The sequence below is a fragment of the Ovis canadensis genome, chromosome 22 (genome assembly GCF_042477335.2).
Source record: "Ovis canadensis isolate MfBH-ARS-UI-01 breed Bighorn chromosome 22, ARS-UI_OviCan_v2, whole genome shotgun sequence".
Taxonomy (NCBI): Eukaryota; Metazoa; Chordata; class Mammalia; order Artiodactyla; family Bovidae; genus Ovis; species Ovis canadensis.
The window spans coordinates 18,956,119-18,974,545 of NC_091266.1; the positions used below are offsets into that span (position 1 = coordinate 18,956,119).

The 18,427-nt window shown below is 37.0% G+C and overlaps 1 pseudogene; it reads right to left on the minus strand.

Annotated features, from left to right (window-relative positions):
• Window positions 1-11,997: 11,997 nt before the first annotated feature.
• Window positions 11,998-12,503, minus strand: LOC138427427 (cytochrome b-c1 complex subunit 6, mitochondrial pseudogene; annotated as a pseudogene).
• Window positions 12,504-18,427: the final 5,924 nt, after the last annotated feature.

Consider the following 18,427-nt stretch of genomic DNA (forward strand, 5'->3'; position numbering starts at 1 on the left):
TCCAATACTTTGGCCACCTGATAGGACGAGTTGACTCATTGGAAAAGATTGACGCTGAGAGGGATTGGGGGCAGGAGGAGAAGGGGATGACAGAGGATGAGATGGCTGGATGGCATCACTGACTCGATGGACATGAGTTTGAGTGGTCTCTGGGAGTTGGTGATGGACAGGGAGGCCTGGCATGCTGCAGTTCATGGGGTCGCAAAGAGTCTGACACGACTGAGCTACTGAACTGAACTGAACTGAACTGAACTGAATGATTTACTGGGTTTCCCTCATGACTCAACAGTAAAGAATCTGCCTGCAATGCAGGAAAGTTTTGATTCCTGGATCAAGATACCCTGGAGAAGGAAATGGCAACCCATTCTAGTATTCTTGCCTAGGAAATCCCATGGACAGAGGAGCCTTTTGGGTTACCACCCATGGGGTCTCAAGAGAGTCAGAAAGGCCTTGGTGACTAAATAACAACAAAAGTATTTACTGTTGCCAATGTATTATTTTTTGTTTTGTAGTTTGTTTGTTCTTTTCTTCCTTTATTTTTGTCTTCTTTGTAATTTGATGATTTTTCATAATGGTATGCTTTGATTTTGTTTTTTTGTATAGGTTCTTGCTGTTTGATCATCATGACATTTATACAACATTTTATATTGATAACAATCTATTTTAAGCTTTACTTGTTATATACAAAACTGTCCTTTTATTCACACTGCACATCATAGGTTTTTGATGACACAATTTATGTCTTTTAATGTTATATATCCATTAACAAACAGTTGTAGCTATATTTACTTTTAATACTTTAGTCTTTTAACCTTTACTGGAGTTATGTCATTTGGATACCATCATTACAATATTAGATTCTGAATTTGAGTATATACCTACCTTTATGTTTTCATGTTACAAATTAGCACCCTTTCATTTCCTTTTAAAGAACTTTTAGCCTTTCTTGTTAGGTAATTCTAGCATGATGACCTCCTTCAGCTTTTGCTTGTCTAAGAAATTCTTTATCTCTCCTTCATTTCTGAAGTATTACTTGCCAGATAAAGTATTCTTGGTTGGCAGTTTTGTGTTTCAGCATTTTGAATATATTATCCTGTACTCTCATGATTATAAGGTTTCTGTTTAGAGATGTGCTGACAGACTTATGGGGATGTAATTGTATGACATGATATTATTTTTGTTTCTGCTTTCAAAATTCATTATCTTTGATTTTTGATAGTATTTTTTTTTAAAATAATATACCAGTGAAGTCATCTTTGAGTTAATTATGTATGTATTAGTTTTAGATATCTGAATGTCCATATCCCTACCCAGGTTTGGATAGTTTCAATCATTTTTTTTTTTTTCCTACCTCAGGGGCTAAGTCCCTTGAACTTCTCTATTGTGTTTTCCTTTTTTTTTTATGTCAATATCAAATCTTTCTCTTTTTTAAAAATATAAATTTATTTATTTTAATTGGAGGCTAATTACTTTACAATATTGTATTGGTTTTGTCATACATCAACATGAATCTGCCACGGGTATACACATGTTCCCCATCCTGAACCCCCCCTCCCACCTCCCTCCCCATACTATCCCTCTGGGTCATCCCAGTGCACCAGCCCCGAGCATCCTGCCTACTTGCTCTGCTGCTTCTGGGCCCCCCATAATGTGAATATTATTTTGCTTGATTACATTCTATAATTCCCATAGGCTTTCTTCACTATTTTTATTTTGTTATAATTTTCTCCTTTGACTGGATTATTTGAAATTGCAAATTTGTCCTTAATTTCACAGATGATTTCTTCTTATTGATCCAGGCTGTTTTTGATGCCTTTTATTACATTTTTCATCTCATTCATTGTGCTCTAGAATTTCTACTGATTTGTTTTAATAATTTCCTTGTCACTGTTAAACTGTTTATTATATATTATGTTCTTGATTTTGTTGAGATGTCTGTGATCTCTTGAAGTCTTTGTTAATTTTTAGAGTTTCATTTCATTGCAGTCAGTTCCCTGGGAAAGTATTGTGTTCCTCTGGTGTCATGTATTCTTGTTTCTTTTTTCTTTATATTTCTTATAGTCTTGTGTTGATCTAGATGCTTGAGGAGTTAACCTCCTCCTGACTCTATGGATTCATTTCACTGGGGAAAGATTTTCACTGGTGGTTGGGTATGAGAGTGCTGCCTGGGTAGAATCTGGTGGTTTTTGCTCTAGGAAGTATCAAAAACAGTTTCCATGCAAGCTCCATCAGCTAAGATCAAAGTCAGTAAAAACTGTATAGATCCTCAGTGTCCAGTGCTGTGTGTATCTGAAGTCATGTCAAGGGCTGTTGGGGTCTTTGTGGTGAAAGCTGCTGGGGACCTCCTGATCACTTTTTCTTTCGGGGGAATGTCATAGCCAAGGGGGTCACTTTTGGCACCAGGTCTGGCTCAGACACCTTCACAGTAGTAATGACACTGGTATATGGCCATGGGCTATGGGCCAGTCTTAGGCCTGAGTTTTGGAGAGTGCATGCTTGTAGAGTGTCAATAATTCTGGGGACTAGGGCTCTGGCTAGCCCACAGAGGTGTTAGATCCAGTGCCTGAGACATGAGTGAATGTAGACTGCCTATGAAGTCATATTCTGAAGCACAGGTATGCACAGAAGGCTGCAGAACTGGCCTCTGTGTTCCAAGACAGGTATGGAGCTGGACTGTGGCCTGAGTGTCCATGAGTGGTAGTACCACTTCTTGGGGGATATGTAGTAGGATTTCTCTGTATCTAGGGGAGTCAGTGACAAGGGTGGCTTCTGGTTACCATTGTTGCTAAAGCTACTAGAGTTTTCTGCAGAGCAGGCTGCTGGGCTTTACACCAGTGAACACTATGGGCTACTCCATTTTGAAAGCTGTGGGTAGTCCATGGCTGTCATAGGAGCGAGTGAAGTCCTCAAGAGGAAAGCCTTCAGGATTCTCTGCAGGCAGAGAAATCTCCCTAAGCAGTTCTTTCTGGGATGTAATTCTACATGTTTTGCTTAATTGTTTAGTTGTAGGTTCTTAATTGGATTTTTGAGCCCTCCTGAATGTGAAGTCAAGTGGGCCTTAGAAAGTATAACTATGAACAAAGCCAGTAGAGGTGATGGAATTCCAGTAGAGTGATTTCAAATCATGAAAGATGATGCTGTGAAAGTGCTGCACTCCATATGCCAGCAAATTTGGAAAACTCAGCAGGGGCCACAGCACTGGAAAAGGTCAGTTTTCATTCCAATCCCAAAGAAAGGCAATGCCAAAGAATGCTCAAACTACCACACAGTTGCACTCATCTCACACACTAGTAAAGTAACGCTCAAAATTCTCCAAGCCAGGCTTCAGCAATACATGAACTGTGAACTTCCAGAGTTCAAGCTGGTTTTAGAAAAGGCAGAGGAACCAGAGATCAAATTGCCAACATCCACTGGATCATGGAAAAAGCAAGATAGTTCGAACATCTATTTCTGCTTTATTGACTATGTTAAAGCCTTTGACTGTGTGGATCACAAGAAACTGTGGAAAATTCTGAAAGAGATGGGAATACCAGACCACCTGACCTGCCTCTTGAGAAACCTATATGCAGATCAGGAAACAACAGTTAGTACTGGACATTGAACAATAGACTGGTTCCAAATAGGAAAAGGAGTACATCAAGGCTGTATCTTGTCACCCTGTTTATTTCACTTATATGCAGAGTACATCATGAGAAACGCTGGGCTGGAAGAAGCAGAAGCTGGAATCAAGATTGCCAGGGGAAATATCAATAACCTCAGATATGGAGATGACACCACCCTTATGGCAAAAAGTGAAGAAGAACTAAAAAGCCTCTTGATGAAAGTGAAAGTGGAAAGTGAAAAAGTTGGCTTAAAGCTCAACATTCAGAAAATGAAGATCATGGCTTCTGGTCCCATCACTTCATGGGAAATAGATGGAGAAACAGTGGAAACAGTGTCAAACTTTATTTTTCTGGGCTCCAAATACAATGCAGATGGTGATTGCACCCATGAAATGAAAAGACGCTTACTCGTTGGAAGGAAAGTTATGATGAACCTATATAGCATATTGAAAAACAGAGACATTACTTTGCCAACAAAGGTTGGTCTAGTCAAGGCTATGGTTTTTCCAGTGGTCATGTATCGATATGAAAGTTGGACTGTGAAGAAAGCTGAGCACCGAAGAATTGATGCTTTTGAACTGTGGTGTTGGAGAAGACTCTTGAGAGTCCCTTGGACTGCAAGGAGATCCAACCAGTCTATTCTTAAAGGAGATCAGTCCTGGGTGTTCTTTGGAAGGACTGATCCTAAAGCTGAAACTCCAATACTTTGGCCCCCTCATGCGAAGAGTTGACTCATTGGAAAAGACTCTGATGCTGGGAAGGATTGGGGGCAGGAGGCGAAGGGGACGACAGAGGATGAGATGGCTGGATGGCATCTCCGACTCGGTGGACATGAGTGTGGGTGAACTCCGCGAGTTTGTGATGGACAGGGAGGCCAGGTGTGCTGCAATTCATGGGGTCGCAAAGAGTCGGACGTGACTGAGCGACTGAACTGAACTGAACTGAACTGAGATTATTTTCAGTCATGAAGTGAAGTGAAAGTCACTCACTTGTGTCTTTCCCTTCTTCAGGGGATCTTCCCAACCGGGGGATCGAACCCAGGTCTCCTGCATTGCAGGTGGATTCTTTACTAGCTGAGCCACAGGGGAAGCCCAAGAATACTGGAGTGGGTAGCCTATCCCTTCTCCAGCAGATCTTCCTGACTCAGGAATCAAACCGGGCACCCCCTGCATTGCAGGTGAATTCTATACCAACTGAGCTATAGATAGCTATTTTGTGTGTTTGTAATGACAGCTGATATCTTATAACCTACCATCTTGTTGTCCTTACGTCCTCTTTTTTACTCAGTTTTTAACAATGTTATGGAGACTATCATTTATCTAATCATCTTTCCAGGCATTGCTATTCCAATCCACTTGATTAACATCACTGACTTCTCATTGATTTTCATATATTGTAAAAAAAAAAAAATCTAGTCTTGTATATAAATCTACATAATCTAGTCTAAACCTACTTCACCCAGCTTATGTCTGTTATTCCCATCTGTGCCTCTCTTTCAACTAGTGGCTTGTCATCAAAATAACACTGGTAAAGGTGATTTTGGTCATCCCATTTCCATAGACTCTTCCAATTCTCTTATTAAATTTATTTCCCTAAAAGTTACAATTCAAAAGCCATCTCTTATGGGAAATCTTTCCTAATCACTCTAGATAAAATTCAATATATTTGTATGTGTTGTCACACCATTCTATTCACAACTTTCTCACAGTATTTCTGCATTTTATTGACATTTTCTTTGCCCACTTCACCCCCTTAATATATTTGAGAACTCTCTGGAGTGGGTGGAGAGGAACTATGTATAATACCACTATGAAGTCCTTGCACATGGTACAATGTAAGGGATTGTAAATGCTCCTAAATAGTTCAGTGAAGCAATAAGAGGTCATGGAGAAGGCAAAAGATGGTAACTCTTCACTTTTATTACTCACAGACCTCAGGTGAAGTGGGAATTGCTATAAATATGAATGAGCATATCCTAATCTCCATTTTATTACAACTCTCAGGCTGAATCTGTAGTTAGAGGCCAAAAGTAATGGAGAAGGGCAGTGTGGCTTGGTAGAAAGCATAATAGCCTGGAATTCATGGGCTCTGGTTCTGCAGTACTACTTAATAGCCAAGTGACTCAGCAATTTTCTTTATTCTCTGTTACAAATGAAAGAAATAGATGGTAAACATTGCCATGATGGCACTCATATTTTCCAACATATTTAGAAAGAAAAAAGTCAATAGTTTAAAAAAGTTTGTGTGACTTTACATAGAAAAGTGCTTCAGTGAAATCTTAGATATTGCAAAAGTCAGTTTTTCAAGTTTCTAAATTTAATGGTGTCTTTTTTCTGGGCATGAATTGTTGAAATAATATAAACTTCTATGGCTTATGGGCTTCCCTGATGGCTCAGTGGTAAAGAATCTGCCTGCAATGCAAGAGAGGATTCGATCCCTGGGTCAGGAAGATCCCCTGGAGGAGGAAATGTCAACCCACTCCAGTATTCTTGCCTGAAAAATCACATGGACAGAGAAGCCTAGTGGGCTACAGGCCATACGGCCACAAAGAGTGGGAGGCGACTGAGATGCATGCCCTATGCTTATATTAGCATCCATGCATACTGTCACTTCAGTCATATTAGCATAAAGTATATTAATTTAATAACAAACTACTATTAATGCAAAATGTAATAAAACTTTGAAATATAAAGTGATTTTTCTTTCATTATATCCTATAATGATCTTATGGTATAGATGAAGTAAAAATTTTTCCTGTCTTACATGGCCTGAAAAATGAGGGAAATATGTTATTGGACTTTTCAGCGTTAACAAGCTACAGTGGTGTAGAATTAAAAATTGGCTATTTGCTGTACATCACAATTTTTCTAAAATATTGTGAGGGTGAGGCTTTGAGTATAATACTTATCTTTCCCAGAACATTTCTCAAGATATAGATTTATCCTTTTGTTCAGATAGAGTAGGATCAAATTAGACAAGCTAGGATGTCTTATTAGTTTTAGGATCTCAAATTTCCTGAAGTCAATAAAATGTTACATTGTTTTTCTTTAATGATTTTTAAATTTATTAGTTTTGGTATCTCTGCATGATAGCATAATCAACAAAAGTAGATAGTTCTCCTCACACAGGTTCTAATCATAATCAACATAATTTTAGAGTAAGTTTTGAGCAAGATTCAAATTTAACTGATCCTAAAACTTTAGGAGAAGGGGACAACAGAGGATGAGATGGCTGGATGGCATCACAGACTTGATGGACATGAGTTTGAGTAAACTCTGGGAGTTGGTAATGGACAGGGAGGCCTGGTGTGCTGTGATTCAGGGGGTCACAAAGAGTCAGACATGACTGAGCGACTGAACTGAACTGAACTGAAAACTTTATACTCCCGTCTGTACTTACGACTCCATCTTAGATGACAGTTGATTATAAAACTAGGATTAACAGTAAACCATTTTAATGTATTGTTTAGCAGTAAAAATTACGAGAATTTCTTACTTAGCACTAAAATCTAAATCCTGATTGAGGTTGTTATTGTTCAGTCACTAAGTTGAGTCTGTCTCTTTGTGACCCTATAGACTGTAGCACTTCAGGTTTCTCTGTCCTTCACTGTCTCCCAGAGTTTGCTCAAATTCATTTCCACTGAGTCAGTGTTGCTCTCTAACCATCTCATCCTCTGTGAACCCCTTCTCCTCCTGCCCTCAATCTTTCCTGGCATCAGGGTCTTTTCCAATGTGTTGGCTTATTGCATCAGGTGGCCAAAATGTTGAAGTTTCAGCTTCAGCATTAGTCCTTACAATGAATATTCGGGGTCAATTTTCTTTAGAATTGACTGGTTTTATCTCCTTGCTGTCCACGGGACTATCAAGAGTCTTGTCCAGCACCACAATTTGAAAGCATCAGTTCTTTAGTGCTTAGCCTTCTTCATGATCCAACTCGCACATCCATACATAACTACTGGAAAAATCATTAACTTTGACTATGTTGATTTACTATGTTGTATTAGTTTCTGCTGTACAGCAAAGTGACTATTATACATATATACTATTTCTCATATTCTTATCCATTATGCTTTATCACAAGATACTGAATATAGTTCCCTGTGCTATGCAGTAGGACCTTGTTGTTTATCCATTTTATGTGTGTGTGTGTGTGTGTATATATATATATATATATATATATATATATACACACTAATTTGCATCTGCTAATCCAAAACTCCCCACACATCCCTCCCTGCACCCCCTTCCAATGGCAGCCACAAGTCAGATACAGTAACACTTTATAAGAAGTAAGATGACTTTAAGATAATTAAAAGAAAAAAATTAAGAATATTCAATCTATAATGGTATGTTTCACATTTTCAATATTATATGATCTTGATTGATGGAAGACAGAATGGAATTCTGATGAATCTGAAGGATACCCTAGCATACAAAATTATATTTGTATAATTTTTGTGTTCAACATATCTCAGTGAGTTATAATGACTAAAAATCAATAATCTGTGGATGATATATACCATAATTCCATTGCCAGAACTGTTGCATTAAGTGAAAGAGCCAATTCTCAATAGATCTGGAAGCCAGTGTTGCAATATGAAGAAGGCTTCTAGATCCAATATTGGCATGTGTATATATAAAATGTTATTATAATCTCCCTACTTCAGTAGTTCAGTCCTCTAGAAGACCTTTCTCATCACATTATCAGTTCAGTGAGGTAGAGTGAACCACAACAGAAATATTAACAGTCCTCAATAGTCATGATCCATGGTATAAATGATGTTTTGTAGTATACATTATTCAGACTTATTTACTCTTCACATAGCATTCAATTGAATAGAAAATGTTTTTATTAGTCATTTTGCCACATTGAAAACACCCCATGCTTCAATTAATCCCTACTTCTTCCGGTCACACCTGTATAATGTTAATGGTTCCAAATTATTTATGACAGTTAGCAGCCTTTCTATTGCAATTAGCTAATTCCATCCTCCAATATTGTCTGAGATAACTTTTTTGAAATCAAATAGATTTTTGAATTGGTTCTTACTTACTAGCAAGCAACTCTAAACAGAATATATTGGCACGCTATCCATTTGAATAAACATATTATCAAATCTGAATTGATTCTTAATCACTTCAACAATTAGAATATTTACATACCCAAACCTATACATACTCTTTAAAAAAAAAAAAGTTTAATATTATTTATAAGCTGGAAGAATATTTACAGAATGGCTCATTATTATGTGTATTTATATTGTACATGTTAAGGCAATGACTAGAATAGCATGGACTTGACAGGAATAGAGAAGAGGCAGTTTAAAATTCCAAAATTCTAACGTGTTTTTTAGGCTAGAACATAGATACTCTAAAGCTATCTATGTCATCCTCATATCTGACATCTAATGCATGTGTATTTCTTCCAGTGAGTACTAAATATATGCACAAAAATTGCCATAAACTGTGCTGTATGGTGATAGTCTCCAAAGGACAATCCAACCAGCCAGATATTTTAGACTGCTCAATTTCCATTAAATAAGGTACATCTAGACACCATATAAAGTTCCCTAGAAAGCTATTTGCCTAATCTTAGATAATAGTTTTCAATGCTCTGGTGAAAAATCTTTATAGGACTCTTCAATTTTAAGTAATCTTTTGATATTTTCTTTCTCAATCGTTGATCAAATTCTTCTATTTTATTGAAAAAAGCTAAAACACTGATTTATCTTAATATGCGTTAGGAATTCAGTGACTTTTATTTCCAGATTTAAACAATAAATTCTTTTTATAGCTTAGAGTTGGAACCAGAAGAAAAATTGTTTCTCACTGTAAACAATACTGTTTCTCTCATCAGATAAGGAGGGAAATTATACACATTCTTATCTTTTCTCCTCTATTATGTGACTCATTTTCATTTTAAAAGTTCAACTTATTGATTTTTACCTTGATATGTATATTATAAATGTTCAGTACATATAAGTAAATAATAGGAAGAATAAAAAAAAGCCCCACAATTTTGTGAAAGATAAATTTTATTTTATTACCTAAAAGTATTTTAGTTTTACTAAGTATCATAAATCTGTTAACACACAACTTAAAAAATCTTTTTTTCTTTTCCTTTAAGAACATAGCTTTGTTACCTTTTCATTTATTTTGAAAAAGTATTGGGGCACTTAATGTTATTTTACAAGCATTTCTACAAGTTATATTATTTCTTAATTGAAGGGTATAAAATATATTAATGCATTTGACTTAATGCTTTTAGAATCCCATATAGAAAATGTTATTTTAATTAGCCAATTTTATGTATGTCTTGTATTATAAATTGCATCAAATATCCATGTCATACACTAGAAATGCAAATGTAATTAATTAAAGCAATGATATAATACCTAATTACTATAAAACAGATTGACATAATTTTTAGGGTATTTTCCAAGAAATACTACATCAAGTAAATTTCTAAAGAAGCTTTGGAAAAAAAAAATAGCAAATGAAGTATTCAAATTTCCAAATACTCTTGGTACACATTCAAGTTTCCAGTAAAAAGCTGTTGGTATAATCAAATGGTAGTTGAGAAACATGTAATAAGGTGGTAGACATTCTGTAGGGAAACAACACAGATATAGTCTGATAGCTCTGGATTAGTAACTGAAGGGCACTACTGGCATCTCTAGACAGAGAAAAAAGTTACCTGAACTCCTAGCCAGAGACTAAGAAAACGGCTGTGACTTTTGGTTAAGTTCCTTAAGGCTAGCAATCCCTGAAGGAGGAGGGCTCTAAGAACATGACTGCTGCTGCTGCTGCTGCTGCTAAGTCGCTTCAGTCGTGTCCAACTCTGTGCGACCCCATAGACGGCAGCCCACCAGGCTCTGCCATCCCTGGGATTCTCCAGGCAAGAACACCAGAGTAGGTTGCCATTTCCTTCTCCAATAAGAATATGACTACCCAACCTCATTCTTTTTGCTCTGTTCAGTTCTTGTTAGTACTTCCCATTGGCTGTACCCAGTTGAAATCAAGCCATATGGGAGACTGGGAAAACTTGTTTTATATGTACAGCCTTGTGTATGCACACAGCAGTTTTCAGAGGAATACTGATTGGATTTGGAGGGAGAAATGAAAGACACCTAGTACAATAAGACATTTTCCTACACTAGATATATTCTTCCTTTTTTTCTCATGACTTCTAAACTGATAGAATTTTCAAACTTGAAATATATCATCTGTATTTGTATACTGTTTTGTCTCATGGCTATTTTCAGTGAGATCATGAAAATCCTAATCATTTTAATTTCTATGGGTAGAATTCAGTGTCTATAAAACACAATTTATCATAGGTATATACTATGGATGTGAGAGTTGGACTGTGAAGAAGGCTGAGGGCCGAAGAATTGATGCTTTTGAACTGTGGTGTTGGAGAAGACTCCTGAGAGTCCCTTGGCCTGGAAGGAGATCCAACCAGTCCATTCTGAAGGAGATGAACCCTGGGATTTCTTTGGAAGGAATGATGCTAAAGCTGAAACTCCAGTACTTTGGCCACCTCATGCGAAGAGTTGACTCATTGGAAAAGACTCTGATGCTGGGAGGGATTGGGGGCAGGAGGAGAAGGGGACGACAGAGGATGAGATGGCTGGATGGCATCACTGACTCGATGGACGTGAGTCTGAGTGAACTCCGGGAGATGGTGATGAACAGGGAGGCTTGGCATGCTGCGATTCATGGGGTCGCAAAGAGTTGGACACAACTGAGCGACTGAACTGAACTGAACTGATACATATATGTATGTATAAGTATAATATATTTGTATTATACCTAATACATTATGATGAAAAATTGTGTTATTTAGTTACCAGATAACTTCACAAACAGATTCCATTATTTCCTCAAATTTTGTTAATTTTTTTCCTTTACTACTAATAACATTTAATACTATTATTAGGGGCTTCCCTGGTGGCTTAGAGGTTAAAGCATCTGCCTGCAATGCGGGAGACCTGGGTTCGATTCCTGGGTCGGGAAGATCCCCTGGAGAAGGAAATGGCAACTTAGAGCAAATTTTACGAACCATAATCCACTTTTCCTTTTTTTTTTTTTTAAAATATCCCTATTTCCCCTCAGTTCAGTCACTCAGTCGTGTCCTACTATTTGAGACTCCATGGACTGTGGCACGCCAGGCTTTCCTGTCCATCACCAACTTCTGGAGCTTGCTCAAGTTCATATCCACTGAGTCGGTGATGCCATCCAATCATCTCATCCTCTGTTGTTCCCTGCTCCTCCTGCCTTCAATCTTTCCCAGCATCAGGGTCTTTTCCAATGAGTTTTTTCCTATTTCCCCTATGTCTAGAGAAATTTTTTTCCCCAGAAATTATAGCATGACAAAGATTTGGTAATTAATATTCTTTTTTTTTTTTTTTGCTGATCACTGGACTTTATTAAAATGAAATCACTGATAATTACACAGAAATTACTTGCCTAAGCCAAAATCCTTGAGATTCACATAAACTTAGTTACACAAATAAACATCATGTTCAAAACCATGAGGAAATATCCCAATGCCCAGGTGATGAAGGCTGGGGTGAACAAATCTGCACACTTATTTCAAGCTGTTAAACAGTTTGTGGGCTACACAGTGGTCCCTTGCATGCAAGAAGTCAAAGAGCTCCTCTGTGCAGTCCTCCTCTGTCTGTGACCTGGAGGATACAGGCTCATCACAGAGCTCGAGCCGCTCTCGAGCCTTTACACATTTCTCCAGCTGCTCGCATTGCTCTCTCACTGTTGTTAGGGGATCCACTAATTCCTCTTCCTCCTCTTCCTCCTCCTTGGGATCTCCGGACCCGGTCATCATCCTTTGCTCGTCCTCTAGCCCCATGTCTGGCTGCGGCTCTGGACTCAACACAAGCAGCAACCGTAATTAATATTCTTATCTCTTTTCTTTGAGCTCCTCAAGTATACTTACCTGGCAGCACATGATTATTTTAACTTTCATCCTAGTGAAGTTATAAACTGAAATTTAGATAACTTGTTTTAATACTGGAACTACTGTGTTGGCCAAAAAATTCATTTGGCTTTTTCTGTAAGATGCTTTGGAAGAACCCAAATGAACATTTTGGACAATTCAATAAAACACGTAGTCTCATGGGTTCCTGGCATTTTTGCAGGCTTTCTTCTTTATTATTTTTTAATAAAATATACAAATAAACACTTATTGAGTATTTAGGTGGGCCAGGTATAATACTGAGTGACTTTGAATTTATATGCATTTTCTACAATAAAAATATTTTATAGCAATTAACTTACATATCTGAGTGTTTGTGGGTTTGTACCATTCAGATAAGTAAAATAGACTTAGATGTTAGAAACTCATGTTCTGGAATTCTTACTTAAATATTTACCAGGTGGTCAAAAAAAAAAAAAAAAAAAAAGAAAGAAATGAAAAAAATAGACCAGTTTTGTATTTGTTCATTAGGTGTCAGAGGCAGACCAAGTGACCTAATTCTTCCATATATAAGATGTTAAGTGCTTTAAAAATCAGGGATTGAAGTTGTTCTGTCCGTTAGAAAAGGTCAGCCTAGATTAATCTCCTATGTAATTGCTATACCTCAGCCATATACTGTGGATTCAGAACTTGTGAAAGTGTCAGAATTGGAGCTGTTCTTTTGGCTTGCTTTATCTCTTGTCCTTATCCTTTATTTTGATATAACTGACATTACTTCAGTTCAATGAACATGTACTGAGCATTTAATTTTCAGGTGCTCTGCCAGATGCAGGCCTGTTGGAACTTGAAAACTACCAAATTACTGCTTATCAAGAAAATCTTGAGGAAAACACAATAGGATAAAAATCTTCAAACCTCAATAATCTCTTTTTCAAAATAAATGTATCTAAATTGTCTTTTTATCAAACCACTGCTATGAAATGCATTCGTTAAAGTTGTTAAAACTGAGAAGACTCTTCTTACTTTTAATCTTTACAGATATTTCTTCTATTAATTCTATAAAGTTTTGATGACCAATATTATTTCCAAAGGATAAATGAATTAAATATTATGGACACCAATGGCAGTGGATTGGGGAGAGGCATGTATAATGCTGTTACTATAGCATTTAGTGAAACTGCTGAAGAAAGGGGCCTAACTAATATTTTCACAGTATCAGGACCAACCATTACTGTTGCTAATAACAATCATTGATGTAACCCTTAATATATGTCAGGCACTGCACTATACATCCATACATAGGTAGTAACTCATTTATTTCACACAGCAAAACTTTGAAGTAAGTGGCAAGATTATTCTTGTTCTGGTGACAAGGAAATTGAGCAAACCAAGTTTACATAACTGATCCAGATTACAAAGGCAGACTTTGTACCTATACAGTCAGGTTGTAGATTCTGCAACTTTAACCATCATTGAAATAAATGTAATTTGCTACCCAATGACTTCACAAGTAATTCTTTCAAATAGTTCATAAGTAAAATAACTAGTTATTCAGCTCTCTGTATGACTTTACATTTAATTATAAAATAAAAGAATTAATGTTCTTAAATAACAAGTACAGAATATAAAATCCAAATCTTTTATGGTATTGCAAAAACAAGTCCAGGAGTGTCCTAAATAATAGCTCAATTTCGTTAAAGAAATGTTGTAGATTTCATCACAGGGTTTCCTCCAACTGTGCTAAAACAACAAACTATGCACTCCATTCCTCTGTAACCAAGAAGTTAGGAAATATGTGGGAAAGTACTTACGATGACAGATGTTCTTGGATGCCTTCTCACTGTGCAGTCAAGATCAAGTGATAAACATCAATTTATATTCAAAATAAACTATTCATTGTCAATACTGAATATAGTAAATTTAATCCATTTAAATAACAATTAAAGGGCCTTAAATATGAATACTGTTACAATTCATGTCAATTTTAAATAGAATATAAACATAAGTAATTGAGGATAGTTTGTGGGTAAAATATACAACCTGCATCTTTATTATAGGAGCATATTTATATTGAAAAAATTGTGATTATAAACATCTTTATACTTAATATATCTTTTCTTATATATGAAATGTATAATGTATGGAATAGCTTTCATATTATTGATAGTATGTTTCCTCCCTATTAATGCAACATAAAAAATTGAACCTAATTGTGTTATCTTTAATTTAACAGCCAGAAGGCTTAACAAAAATTTAATTTGAACACTGGCAAAGCATTAGTCTTTGTTATCATGATAGTTCTGTCCCACTTTAACCTATTTCTTAGGTTAGATTCTGATTTTCTTTGATGCCTCTTTTGTGTAAATTCCTTATCTTTTACTCAATAAAAATATAAATACGTGAGTAAATGCATGTTTATTGCAAAGAAAATAAAAACAGAGAGCATATAATTATTGAGATGCAAGTTTTTAAAAATTTTACTGCATAACAGCAAAAAATATTTCCCATGGTGTAGAATATTAGTAATGGACATTTATAAATGCAGCCAACCACATGTTTAATCTACTTGAAACACATTTTGAAGGACTTCAACTTTGCTACCTAAATGAAAGAGTAATGAAGTTAATTACAGACTTTTTGGACACATTTGCCACTTTCTCTAATTAAGAAGATTAGTAATATTAACATTTAATGTACTTTATATTTTCAAAGGGCTTAGCTCATTAATGATTATAAATTTCCCTGGAATCTTTGCACTGATTATCATCCTCAATTTTATAGATGAGGGAATTTGCAGAAGAGAGTTAAATACTTGGATGAGATTTTGAATCCACAGAGTTTCAGTTAGAAGACTGACTCAGAGTGGTGCCAGGAACTGGTAGCTTACATTCATCATTGGAAAAGAAGACAAGGTATATGAGTTCTAATAAAATCATTTAAAATGCAACACAGAGTAAGGTTTGATTTCTGGGATTTTCAGTCATTTAAATGAGTTCAAACACCAGCTTTGCCACTTGGAAGTTGTATAATCTTGTGTGAGTTACCTTTTGAGTGTAGGTTTCCATGTCCATTAATAGGGAAAAATCATAGTACCTATTTCATAAGATTTTGGAGAAGGCAATGGCAACACACTCCAGTACTCTTGCCTGGAAAATCCCATGGATGGAGGGGCCTGCTGGGCTTCAGTCCATGGGGTCACTAGGAGTCGGACACGACTGAGCGACTTCACTTTCACTTTTTACTTTCATGCATTGGAGAAGGAAATAGCAACCCACTCCAGTGTTCTTGCCTGGAGAATCCCAGGGACGGGGGACCCTGGTGGGCTGCCATCTATGGGGTCCCACAGAGTCAGACACGACTGAAGTGACATAGCAGCAGCAACAGAAGCAGCATGTCATAGGATTTGGGTACTGATCAAATCAAATGACCTTTTTGCACTAGGCTTGGAACAAAGCAAACATTTCATAAAGTTGCATAATATTTTGATGATAATGATGACCAGACAGATTAGGCTGTCATTAGGCATGTAAGAACCCACTCCAGTACTCTTGCCTGGAAAATCCCATGGGTAGAGGAGCCTGGTGGGCTGCCGTCTATGGGGTCGCACAGAGTCGGACACGACTGAAGTGACTTAGCAGCAGCAGGCATATAAGAGGGACCTGGGTAGAGATTCTGGTATCTGGTGAAAATGTTTTATAGTCTATTTCTGTAAAAGGAAGATGTAGCTGAGAATCTGATTTCTGAAAGTCTGAGAAAACATGAATTTTTAGTAAGGATATTTGGTTTCTGTGCTCTAAATAATTCCCCAGGGGAAAGTGTACAAAATCATTCCAGTCATTCTGTGAGGTTGTAGTATTACCAGTTTTCAGTTGTTTCCAAAGAGTTACTTGTATTACTAATTGACTGGTCATAAGAAGGAGGGAAAAAAAAAAAAACCAACCAACCCATCAATGTTCTTCAAAAATAGAAAGTTAGTTTATAGAAACTATTTTATAGTTAGAAATAGAAAGTTCTTTACAAAGTTAGTTTATAGTTAGTCTTAATAGTATAGACAGCCCTGATGACTCAGAGGTAAAGAATCCACCAGCAAAGCAGAAAACATGAGTTCAGTCCCCGGGTTTGGAAGATACCCTGGAAAAGGAAACAGCAACCCACTCTAGTATTCTTGCCTGGGAAATCCCATGGGCAAAGGAGCCTGGTGGGCTACAGTCCATGGGGTTGCAAGAGACAGACATGACCTAGTGTAGTGACTAAATCCACCCCCACCAGTCTTAATAGTATAATTTGTATTAATTTGTATAATAGTAGTATAATTTGTAATTATCCATCTTCTAAATGTACTGTGATAAAATTTATATTGGGAAGTGATAAATATTTAATGACTTCCCAGGTGGCACAGTGGTAGAAAATCTGCCTGCCAATGCAGGAAATGAAAGAGATTTGGGTTTGATCCCTGGGTGAGGAAGATCCCTGGAGAAGGAAATGGAAACCTGCTCCAGTATTCTTGCCTGGAAAATTCCATGGACAGAGAAGCCTGTTGGGCTACAGACAATGTGATTGCAAAGAGCTGGACATGACTGAGTGACTGAGCAAAGATTTAACAAATTGATGTTAAAACTTTCCAGGGATAGTAATTAAACTACTTATGAATCAAACTATTATTATCAAGTACCTAAAAATTTACTTGTACAATATATAATATAAAATATTATATATTATATATATATAAGCTGGATCATCAAAAAAGCAAGAGAGTTCCAGAAAAACATCCATTTCTGCTTTATTGACTATGCCAAAGCCTTTGACGGTGTGGATCACAATAAACTGGAAAATTCTAAAAGAGATGGGAATACCAGACCACCTGACCTGCTTCTTAAGAAACCTGTATTCAGGTCAGGAAGCAACAGTTAGAAGTGGACATGGAATGACAAACTGGTTCCAAATAGGAAAAAACTTACAGCCAGAGTACATCATGAGAAATGCTGGGCTGGAAGAAGCACAAGCTGGAATCAAGATTGCCAGGAGAAATATCAATAACCTCAGATATGCAGATGACACCACCCTTATGGCAGAAAGTGAAGAGGAACGAAAAAGCCTCCTGATGAAAGTGAAAGAGGAAGTGAAAAAGTTGGCTTAAAGCTCAACATTCAGAAAACTAAGATCATAGCGTCCGGTCCCATCACTTTATGGCAAATAGATGGGGCAACAGTGGGAACAGTGGCTGACTTTATTTTTCTGGGCTCCAAAATCACTGCAGATGATGATTGCAGCCATGAAATTAAAAGATTCTTACTCCTTGTGGAAAGCTATGACCAACCTAGACAGAATATTAAAAAGCAGAAGCATTACTTTGTCAACAAAGATCCATCTAGTCAAGGCTATGGTTTTTCCAGTGGTCATGTATGGATGTGAGAGTTGGACTCTGAAGATAGCTGAGCGCCGAAGAATTAATGCTTTTGAACTGTGGTGTTGGAGAAGACTCTCGAGATTCCCTTGGAAGAAGATCCAACCAATCCATCCTAAAGGAGATCGGTTCTGGGTGTTAATTGGAAGGACTGATGTTGAAGCTGAAACTCCAATACTTACCTGATGAGAAGAGCTGACTTATTTGAAAGGACCCTGATGCTGGGAGAGATAGAGGGCCAGGGAGAAGGGGATGGTCAGAGGATGAGATGGTTGGATGGCATCACGACTCTATGGACATGAGTTTGGGTGAACTCTAGGAGTTTCTGATGGACAGGGAGGCCTGGTGTGCTGTGGTTCATGGGGTCGCAGAGAGTCGGACACGACGGAGCGACTGAACTGAACTGATACAAATATAATCATCTGTATATTTCTAGCTTGACATTTTATAAAATTTCAAACAGATTTAATTCTGATCTTCAACAAAA